Here is a 10453-nt window from a genome sequence, read left to right as displayed (position 1 = left end):
GGGGTTGGTGCTGTAGCAGTGCGATTCTTCCTCAATCTCCTTTTGTCCTCAAGACCAGCTATGCGTGCGTTCTCAAAGGAAGAGACAGCCTGGTGGATGGTGTGCCTCCATGCTTTGCGATCTGAGGCTAGGTCAGACCACTGGTGATGGTTGATGTGACAGGTGCTAAGGGATTTCTTCAAGGAGTCCTTGTACCTCTTCTTTGGTGCCCCTCTATTTCGATGGCCGGTGGAGAGTTCGCCATACAGGGCAATCTTGGGAAGGCGGTGGTTTTCCATCCTAGAAATATGCCCTGCCCAGCGCAGCTGCGTCTTCAACAGCAGTGCCTCGATGCTGGTAACCTCTGCCCGCTTGAGGACTTCAGTGTTGGTCACAAAGTCACTCCAGTGGATGTTGAGGATGGTGCGAAGGCAGCGCTGATGAAAGCGCTCAAGGAGTCGCAGGTGATGACGGTATAAAACCCACGATTCGGAGCCATAGATGAGGGTTGTCATCACAACCGCTTTGTAAACATTGATCTTTGTGCCTTTTTTCAGATGCTTGTTGCTCCACACTCTTTTGTGCAATCGGCCAAATGCACGGTTTGCCTTTGCCAGCCTGTTGTCAATCTCCTTGTCGATCTTGGCATCTGAGGAGATGATGCACCCCAGGTAGCTGAACTGCTGGACTGTCTTCAGAACTGATTCACCCACAGTGATGCAGGGAGGGTGATAATCTTCCTGGGGTGCAGGCTGGTGGAGAACTTCTGTCTTCTTCAGACTAACTTCTAGGCCGAATAGCTTGGCAGCCTCTGCAAAGCAGGACGTCATATGCTGCAGAGCTGATACCGAGTGGGAGACGAGTGCAGCATCATCAGCAAACAGTAGCTCTCGGATGAGTTTTTCCATTGTCTTGGAGTGTGCCTTTAGTCGCCTCAGGTTGAACAGGCTGCCATCGGTGCGATAGCGGATGTAGACACCATCGTCCTCATCTAGATCTACTGCGGCTCTTTGAAGCATCATGCTAAAGAAGATCGTAAAGAGAGTTGGCGCAAGAACGCAGCCTTGCTTTACACCTGTGCCTATTGGGAAGGGCTCCGAGAGGTCGTTGCAGTGTCTGACTTGGCCTCGCTGGTCTTCGTGTAGCTGGATGATCATGCTGAGGAACCTTGGGGGACATCCTAAACGTTCCAAGATTTGCCACAGGCCTTTCCTGCTAACGGTATCGAAAGCTTTGGTAAGGTCGACAAAAGTCACATACAGACCCTTGTTCTGTTCCCTGCATTTCTCTTGGAGCTGCCTGAGAACAAATACCATGTCGGTGGTGCTCCTGTTAGCTCTGAAGCCGCACTGGCTCTCTGGGAGGAGTTCTTCTGCAATGGTGGGCACCAGTCTGTTCAGGAGTATTCTGGCAAGGATTTTGCCTGCGATGGAGAGCAGGGTTATCCCCCGGTAGTTGGAGCAGTCTGACTTTTCCCCTTTGTTCTTGTATAGGGTGATGATGATTGCATCGCGAAAGTCCTGTGGTAATTTGCCTTGTTCCCAGCAGGTGACAAGTACTTTGTGAAGTGAGCTATGTAGTACTGTGCCCCCATGCTTCCAGATCTCTGGTGGAATTCCATCAACTCCTGCTGCCTTGCCACTTTTCAGTTGCTTGATGGCTTTAACAGTCTCTTCTAGGGTGGGGATCTCATCCAACTCTGTTTTCACCGGTTGAAGTGGGGTGAGGTGGATTGCTGAATCTTGAACTACGCGGTTGGCACTGAAGAGAACCTGAAAATACTCCGACCACCGGTTCAGTATGGATGCCTTGTCTGTGAGGAGCACTTGGCCGTCTGCACTATGCAAGGGACTCTGAGCCTGATAAGATGGACCATATACTGCCTTCAGGGCTTCGTAGAACCCTCTTAAATCACCAGTGTCTGCACACAGCTGGGTTCTCTCTGCAAGCTTGGTCCACCACTCGTTCTGAATGTCTCGAAGCTTGCGCTGGAGGTTGCTACATGCAGCGCGAAAGGTTGCTTTTTTCCCAGGACAGGAGAGCTGAGCAAGATGTGCTTGGTAGGCAGATCTCTTTTTTGCCAGTAATTCTTGGATCTCTTGATTGTTCTCATCAAACCAGTCCTTGTTCTTCCTTGTGGAGAACCCGAGGACTTCTTCAGAGATCTGCAGGACGGTAGTTTTTAGGTGTTCCCAGAGTGCTTCTGGAGAAGGGTCTGTGGGGCAACTGAGGTCCTCAATTCTTGACTGGAGTTTTGCCTGGAAGGCAGCTTTAACTTCGGCTGACTGGAGGCTGCCAACCTGAAACTTCCTCCGAGGGATACCTCCTCTCCTGGGTGTGGGTTTAAAGTGAAGACGGAGATTGCAGCGTACAAGACGATGATCCGTATGACATTCTGCGCTGGGCATTACTCGGGTGTGTAAGACATCTCGAAGGTCTCTCTGGCGCACCAGAATGTAGTCGATAAGGTGCCAATGCTTGGACCGTGGGTGCATCCAGGTTGTCTTCAGACTGTTCTTCTGCTGGAAGATAGTGTTGGTGATGGTGAGCTGGTGCTCCATGCAGAATTCTAGCAGGAGGCGCCCGTTGTCATTGCAGTTGCCAATGCCGTGTTTGCCAAGTACTCCTTTCCAGGCTTCCGAGTCTTTACCTACTCTGGCATTGAAGTCGCCAAGGATGATCACCTTGTCCTCTGTAGGGGTCTTCCGTACGAGGTTGCGTAGATCAGCATAGAACTTGTTCTTTTCTGCAGGATCTGCTTGAAGGGTTGGGGCATACACACTGAAGAGTGTTGCATGCTGCTTGTTTTGAAGTGGGAGGCGCATGGACATGATGCGATCTGAGTGACCTGTTGGCAGGTTTTCGAGTTTGGAGGCAATGGAGTTCCTGACCATGAAGCCAACGCCAGAAAGGCGGCTCTCAGCCTTTGACTTACCCGACCAGTAGAGGGTATAGCCAGCACCGTGTTCTTGAAGACTACCTTCCTCAGGGAAACGGACCTCACTGAGAGCTGCTATGTCGATATTCAACCTGAGAAGTTCGTGGGCAACTAGAGCAGAGCGTCGTTCAGGGCGACCACTGCCTACTGTGTCAAGCATGGTTCTGATGTTCCAACACGCAAGCTTTAGTCTTTGCACACTTTGTGAGGCAGGTGCATGCCTTTTCTTTGTTGTTATTTTTCGACCGCAAGTAAGGATGCCCGTTGACCGCGGCTAGCCAACTGGGGTGGGGGAGACGAGCTTTGTTTAGGCCACCTTTTCTAGGCCCCTCTCCGTGTGGAGCAAGCAGTGCTGTCCCTAGATAAGGCTGCTTGGTCGTTCAGGGTGCTGCCGAAAGATGCTTTCGTCTCCGGGTTAGCATCAGGCGACCAATATCCTGAACCGCCTACATGCAGGATCGGGACTGCGGCTTCCAGTGGCACCTTCCACCTGCCGTTTCGCCCCTTGCCTATCGCTGCAGGACTTGATGCGTTGTGGATATGCCCTTCAGGCCTGCGCAGAGGAATTTTTTAGGTGAAGCGCAGTGTGCGCGGTACTGGCTCCACCCTTTCACCTGGGGGTCATCTGCCATGGCCCAATAAGCCGGGACGCCGGCAGTGAGTCCTCCAGGTGGTAGGTGTTACATTAACGAGCTCTATCTGCCCGGGTTTGATGTTAGAGTTTTCCTTCTCTTAGGCTGACGAAGTTGGTGGGCCCAGCCTGCCCATCCGGTTATACCGCCGGACAATTCGGTCGCACCATGACGTAGCAAACTCTGTGAAAACGGGGGGGACCAGCGAGAAGGTGTTGCTACGGATGCAGTAATGCAGGAGAGGCCATTGCAGTGACCATCTGCCAGGCATAGCCAGACAGTGACCACGCGGCATTCACTACACCGGGAGAGGAGAGGCTATGTATTGCGCATGCACTTTCCCTGGGGGGTAGGATTCCCAGAGGGAGCCCACCCCCCACCACCCCACCAATAAATGTAAACAAACATACAAAGGAACGTATGGATCATTTCTATTACATATATCTTATTCCATCAACTCAATTCCCAAATGCTTTGCCCATTCATATATTGGTTGCCAAGTTTTTCTAGATTCTTCTAAGTTTCCTTCTCTCAATTTTACAGCTAAAAAGTCCATTTCCATGGCTTCAAACAACTTTAACAAAAATTCTTCCAATATTTAGCAAATATTAGCAATATTTAGCAAATAAAATTCTGGCTACAGTCACTATATGAAGTAGAAGGTTTTTTTCTGTTTTAGAAATTGGTACCTTACATACGTTCAGTAAATACAATTCTGGAGAATGAGGGATTTTTGTTTTTAAAATTTTCTGACTCCATAAATATATTCAAGCCAACATTTCTTAGCAAGCTCACACCATATATGATATAAAGATCCTTTAACCTTCCTACATTTCCAACATTTGTTGGTGACATTTGGATACACTTTAGAGAGTCTCTCTAGTGTAAGGTACCAATGGTAAATCATTTTATACAGGTTTTCTTTAAAAAGTGAAGACTTAGTTAACTTCAAATATTCCTTCCAAATTTTTTCCCATTCAGCCAATTCAATATTGTATCCAAAATCTTGTAACCGCTTTATCCAACTTTCTTTGACCACCTCATCTTGCATTTTAGACTCCAAAAGCCAACTATAAATTTTAGAGATAAGTTTCCGATCTGTCTCAAGAATTATAGAATCAAATTCATTCAGTTTTTTGTAAAACCCAATACTTTATCAAATTGAAATCTCGATTTAATTTGTAATTTGATCCACCAGTCTAATTTTGAGTTATCATTCAAGTTTAAGTTGCCCTTATTGTCTAATAAAGATTCATAGGTGCAATTATCTTCCCAACAATATAAGTTTGGGTGGATCGAAGCTTCTAACAGAGAAAGCCAAGCAGGAGTATATTTATATATTTGAGTTTTAATTTCCAACCAAGTTTTGTATAGTGACTTTCTTATCTTGTGTCTAAAAAAGATACTATTTTTCAAAGGAGCTTGATACCATATGTACGAGTGCCAACCCCTTATTAAGTCAGCACCTTCCAGTACCAAGAGGCTTTTGTTCTTTAACAATAACCTATCTCTTGTCCAAGTCAGAGCACAAGCCTTATAATAAGTCTGCCAATCTGGAAGCGCAAAGCCCCCTCTCAATTTACTATCTTGTAAGACTTTTAGCTTTATTCTAGGTCTTTTGTTCTGCCATATGAATTTTGTTACCATCTTATTTAGTTGTTGAAAGAAAGTCTTTGGCAGTACAATTGGGATCATCTGAAAAAGGAACAGGATTCTAGGCAAAATATTCATTTTAATTTAAAAGCTAACCACCTGCTAGTCTTCTTTGCACTTTCAAAAAAGTTTTGTTTGGCCCATTTTAATTTTTTCTCCAATTCCTCCGTAAGTAATAAATTTATCTGATGTTGTACAGCTTAAATCTTCATTCTAATTTTCTTTGTGTTTTTTTCTTTTTGCATTTTCTCTTGTTTACTCAAGTTTTCTATTAACTTATTATATCTTTGCATTCTTTCTTTCTTCCATCTTGATGAATAGCTAATTGCCAGTCCTCTAAAGAAAGCCTTAAAGGCATCCCATATTATTTGCACAGGTGTATCTTTTCCCAGATTCCGTTCAAAAAAACATTTTTATATTTTCCTTAGCTTCGCCCACAAATTTTTCTTCTTTCAAAATTTGAAGACTTAAGGTCCACCGAGTGCTAGTTATTAAGTTCTGAAAAATAATTTGCACTGGATTGTGATCCGCATATGACCTTGGTAAAATATTAGCTTGTTCTATTAACGGTGCTAGAGAGATGGAAATCCAGCACATGTCTATTCTAGACCAAGAATCATGCATCTGTGAATGGTAGGTAAAATCCGTGGTTTGGGGATTCTTCATCCTCTATGCCTCAATTAAATTTAGCTCGTCAGCCATCTTGAAAAAGGTCTTGGGAAGTTGACTACGCTGTCTTTTAAAATTCTTTTTCTCCAATTTCTTATCTTTGTCCACATCGAAAACTGTGTTGTAGTCACCAAAAATACAATAATTTGGAACATCAAATTCAGTAAGTTTCTTGTGCAGGTTAGCATAGAATTTTTCCTGATTATTATTTGGGGCATATATGTTGCCCACTATAACTCTTTCTCCATCAAATTCTATTTCTACCAGTAAGATTCTACCGGTATCTTCATTATAAAGCAGTTTGGATTTTATCTGTTCTTTAATATAAATAGCAACCCCTCTTCTGATCTGATGACTGATAAAGTTGGCCTAATTTTTTATTTTGCATATATTTTATATCTTCTTTCTTAATATGGGTCTCTTGAAGACATATTATATCAGACCGTAGTTTCTTAAGCTGGAGAAAAGTCTTCTTTCTTTTTTTCAGTTCATTTATTCCATTAACATTTATCGATGTAATTTGCAGTCCTGTTTTGTTCATTTCCCCACTAAAATATTACTATCCAGTATGTTCTTTTGTTCTTTTTGTGTCTGTTGTTTTGTCTTCATTCTCCTCTTAGAGTCATCTTCCTCAGTTCTGCTTAAATCTGCTTCTTCTTCTTGTTCTTCTTCCATTTCAGATTCTTGGCTGTCAACATCAACATACCTATTCCAAAAGTCTTGGGCTTTCTCTAGCGATGTTAAGTTAAATCTTTTATTTTGAAATATAAAAAATATACCCTCTGGGATTAACCACCTAAATAAAATGGATTGTCCCATTAACCAAGTCATCAATTTTTTATATCCAGTTCTTCTATACATTATACTCCAGGGTATATCCTTTAATATTTTTATTTTATTGCCTCCCCACATTAAGTCAGCCTCCCTCGTAACTTTCAAAATCTTCTCACATGTGGAAACTCTCATAAACTTAACATGTGTTTCTCTAGGTAGATTAAACTTTTTTGTATATGCAGTAGTCACCCTTCTGATGCAGTCTATTTCTTGCCTCACATCTTGAACTATTTCCTTTTCTCCTGTTTGTCAAAATCTCAATAATTTTTCTATAAATGTCTTCTCCTTTTTCTTCTGGAATATTCTGGAATCTTAGGCTGTATGTTGCCTTATCCATCTCTATCCTAGCCATCCTATCCTCCAAATCCGAAGACTTGGCTTTAACTTCTCGCATGTAGGAAGCCGTTACATTCCCTTGATCTTCTAGAGCCTCTACTTTAGCTGATAATTTATGCGTTTGCTGTGAATTAGCTAAGAGTTGTTTCTGAAATTCCTCCACTTTTTCATTTGTCTTTCTTATTTCTCCCTTAAATTCTGTCCTAATTTCTTCCAGAGCTTCTTGATTTTGCTTAAACCCTGCTACCATAATATTTTGAAGCTTCCCCAAAGCGTCCTGATTCAGAGTTGTCACAACTGATTTATCCGCTCCTGGGGGTACTTTGGTACTTTTCTGAGGTGGCTCCCATCTGGACCAGGACAGGGTGAGTATGGCACAGGGACAGAAGGCAGATGTGTGCATTTAGAAGAGCTTTTTAGATCCACTCACCTGCCATCCCCTTGGTGGCTTAAACCACCCGTCTGTAACCAGCCATCATGATCAAATTCTTCTTTCATCCTTTCTTGAGGAAAATATGTCTTGGAGAAGTGAAGTCCATTGTGACATGAACTATTTTATTTATTTATTTATTTAGTTCCATTTATATCCCACCCTTCCAGCCAAAGCGGGCTCAGGGCGGCTTACTTGCTCATGAGTATGCATGGGTATTAACATATAATAGGACATAAAACCCCTAAAACTATGTTTAAAAGAAAAACATCTTACCTTCTGTCATTTTTACTCTCAATTTTGCTTGTTCTTTTTGCTGTCCATATATTTTAAACTGTGTGTACAGGATCCCGTTTTTAATGACTTGTTCAAAAGGGATCTGAGTTCAACAGTTGTGCCAGAGTGGTCAAACCAAATGATCATGGGCAGGCCTCAGATTTAGTGGGAGCTCACAGGAGCGCAGCTCTTGAACCTTTTTGAGAGTTCCACCTCCTCCTTCTGAGAGTTCCACCTCCTTGTCCATTGAATAGTATTGCAGCTACATAACAATCCCTGGATGAGCTCCACCACCTATTTTTCTACAAAACAACCCCTGATCACGGGCCTTATCAGCACCCCTGCCATATCTGACACAAATTATTGAACTATTTTCAGAACTGCAACTTTTCTCTTTGCATATGAACAGGCATGAACAGATTTATAGTTCATTCTGGGGAATCCCAAGGGTCAAACTAGACAATCATTCAAATTTCCACCCTATTCATATTTGCAACAGGTTTAAGATGTGATCCTTGGTTTTTTTTTTTTTTTTAACCATTTGGAATGCTTTATTGAGTTAAGAAGTGCGATACAGATATAACAAACGAAAACCATGAGTATGCATCAAATATCAAAACATGACACCATGAAACATTACAGAGTGCAGTTACGAAAGTAATTGACAGGACATCAATATAGCGTGGTATGAGGCATTGGGGATTCTATTATCAGCATAAATTTTATCAATGAAGGGTCACCATTTTTCTATAAAATTTGAGGAAGCAGTTTGTTGGGAATGATGAGGGCCTAAGTCATAAGTGAGCTTATCCAGTGCAAAATAATCCCACAATTTTAACCACCAAGTTTGTCGTGAGGGGGGAGAGTGTTGTTTCCAAACTAGAGCTATTGCGAATTTAGCAGCCACAAACATGAGTGAGATCAATTCCTCTGCAAATTCGGGGATATTTGAGTTATCTAGAAGATTTAAAAGGGCAAATTCGGGCGTAAATGGAGGAGAGTATGATGTGAGTTCTTGTACTTCTTGATAGATTTGTCTCCAAAAGCTATTTATGATTGGGCAATGCCACCAGGAGTGGAGAAAAGTACCCCTCTGTCCACAGTTCTTGAAACAGAGGGGTGAGATGGAAGACGAGTGCGCTAGCTGCACTGGGGTCTGGTACCATCGTGTGAGGACTTTAAAAGCTTGAAGTTGGACATTCATTGCTTTCGTTTTATATATGGAAGAACCCCAGATGGCTCGCCATTGCTCCTCAGTTAGTTCTATCTGCAAATCTCGAGCCCAGGCACCTTGATAGGAGTGCGGCTTTGCATTAAGGGGGCTGAGTAGCAATTGATATATTTTTGAGATCAGTCCTTTGATCGGGATTGAATCACTGAATAGGATCTTTTCAAAGCCAGCAAGGTGGACGCGCAGAGGGGGACTGAAGGAATGTGTATCTAATAAATGTTTAAGTTGAAGGTATTCAAACCAGGGTAGTCAGAGGTCAGAGTCAGCCTCCAGAGTCACTTTATCTTTCAGTACCCCCTTAAGAAGAACATCAGCAAATCGGGTCAGTCCTAGACGTTTCCATTGCATAAACGAGTCTTTACTCAGCGCCGGAGCGAACCAGGGCTGTCTAACAAAAGTGGTTAAGGAGGAGGTCGGGGGAGCTAACTTATTACGGTGTTTACGCCAAACCTGCAGCATGGAGGCCAAAAAAGGGTTCGGAGAAGAAGAAGTTTTGACGCGCTTAGACACACACCAGAGTTCCTCCTGGAAAGAGGGGGCCCTGAGATAAAAATCCTCGATCGACTTCCAGTCCGCCACGTAGGAGGACCTATAATATTTCACCAAATTAGTGAGGATAATAGCATCATGGTAGTTTGAAATATCTGGGACAGCTAATCCACCCAGCGAAATAGGCCGTCTACTTGAGGCAAAATTGAGCCTTGGCTTCCGATGCTGCCACACAAATTCATTTATTTGGGATTGCCATTTATGCAGCAGAGAGGCTGGAACACACAGAGGGACCGCCCGTAAGTAGAACACAATCTTAGGTAGAATTAATGATTTAATTAGATAGATGCGCTCCAAAAGGGTGAAAAAATTTTTCCCCGAGTGGGATAGGAGAGAATTGATAGATTTGGAAATTTCTGTCTGGTTAACGGTTGGGAGAGTGGTGAAGTCTAACGGGATGTGAACACCAAGGTGTTTCCAAGATTTTTTAACCCATTTGTATCGGTAGTGCTTGCTGATAAAAGAAATAGAGGTAGAAGATAGAGTAATGGGGTGCAAGAGAGATTTATCAAAGTTTATGGTGAGGCCTGAGGCGATAGCGAAGTCCGAAAGATGAGAGTGAGTTGCTGGAAGTGACGAGGAAGGGTTGGTAAGATACAAGGTTATATCATCTGCGAAGAGACTAACTTTAAAAGCTTCGGTCCCCACGAGAATACCATGGATGCGAGCATCGTTCCTGATTTTGATGGCCAACGGCTCAATTGCAAGAGCGAATAGTAGGGGCGAGAGAGGGCAGCCTTGCCGTGTGCCTCTAGACAGACTGAAAATAGCTGAGTTTAAGTTGTTAATCCGAAGTAGTGCTGAAGGAGAGAGATAGAGGGAGTCAATAAGAGTACGAAATTTGGGACCAAAATTCATTCTTTCTAGTAAGGAGTGCAGGTAGAGAGGTTCGACCGAGTCAAAGGCCTTCTCTATGTCTATAGATA

Source organism: Heteronotia binoei, chromosome 13 (assembly GCF_032191835.1).
Source record: "Heteronotia binoei isolate CCM8104 ecotype False Entrance Well chromosome 13, APGP_CSIRO_Hbin_v1, whole genome shotgun sequence".
NCBI lineage: Eukaryota > Metazoa > Chordata > Lepidosauria > Squamata > Gekkonidae > Heteronotia > Heteronotia binoei.
This window is presented reverse-complemented; position numbering follows the sequence as displayed.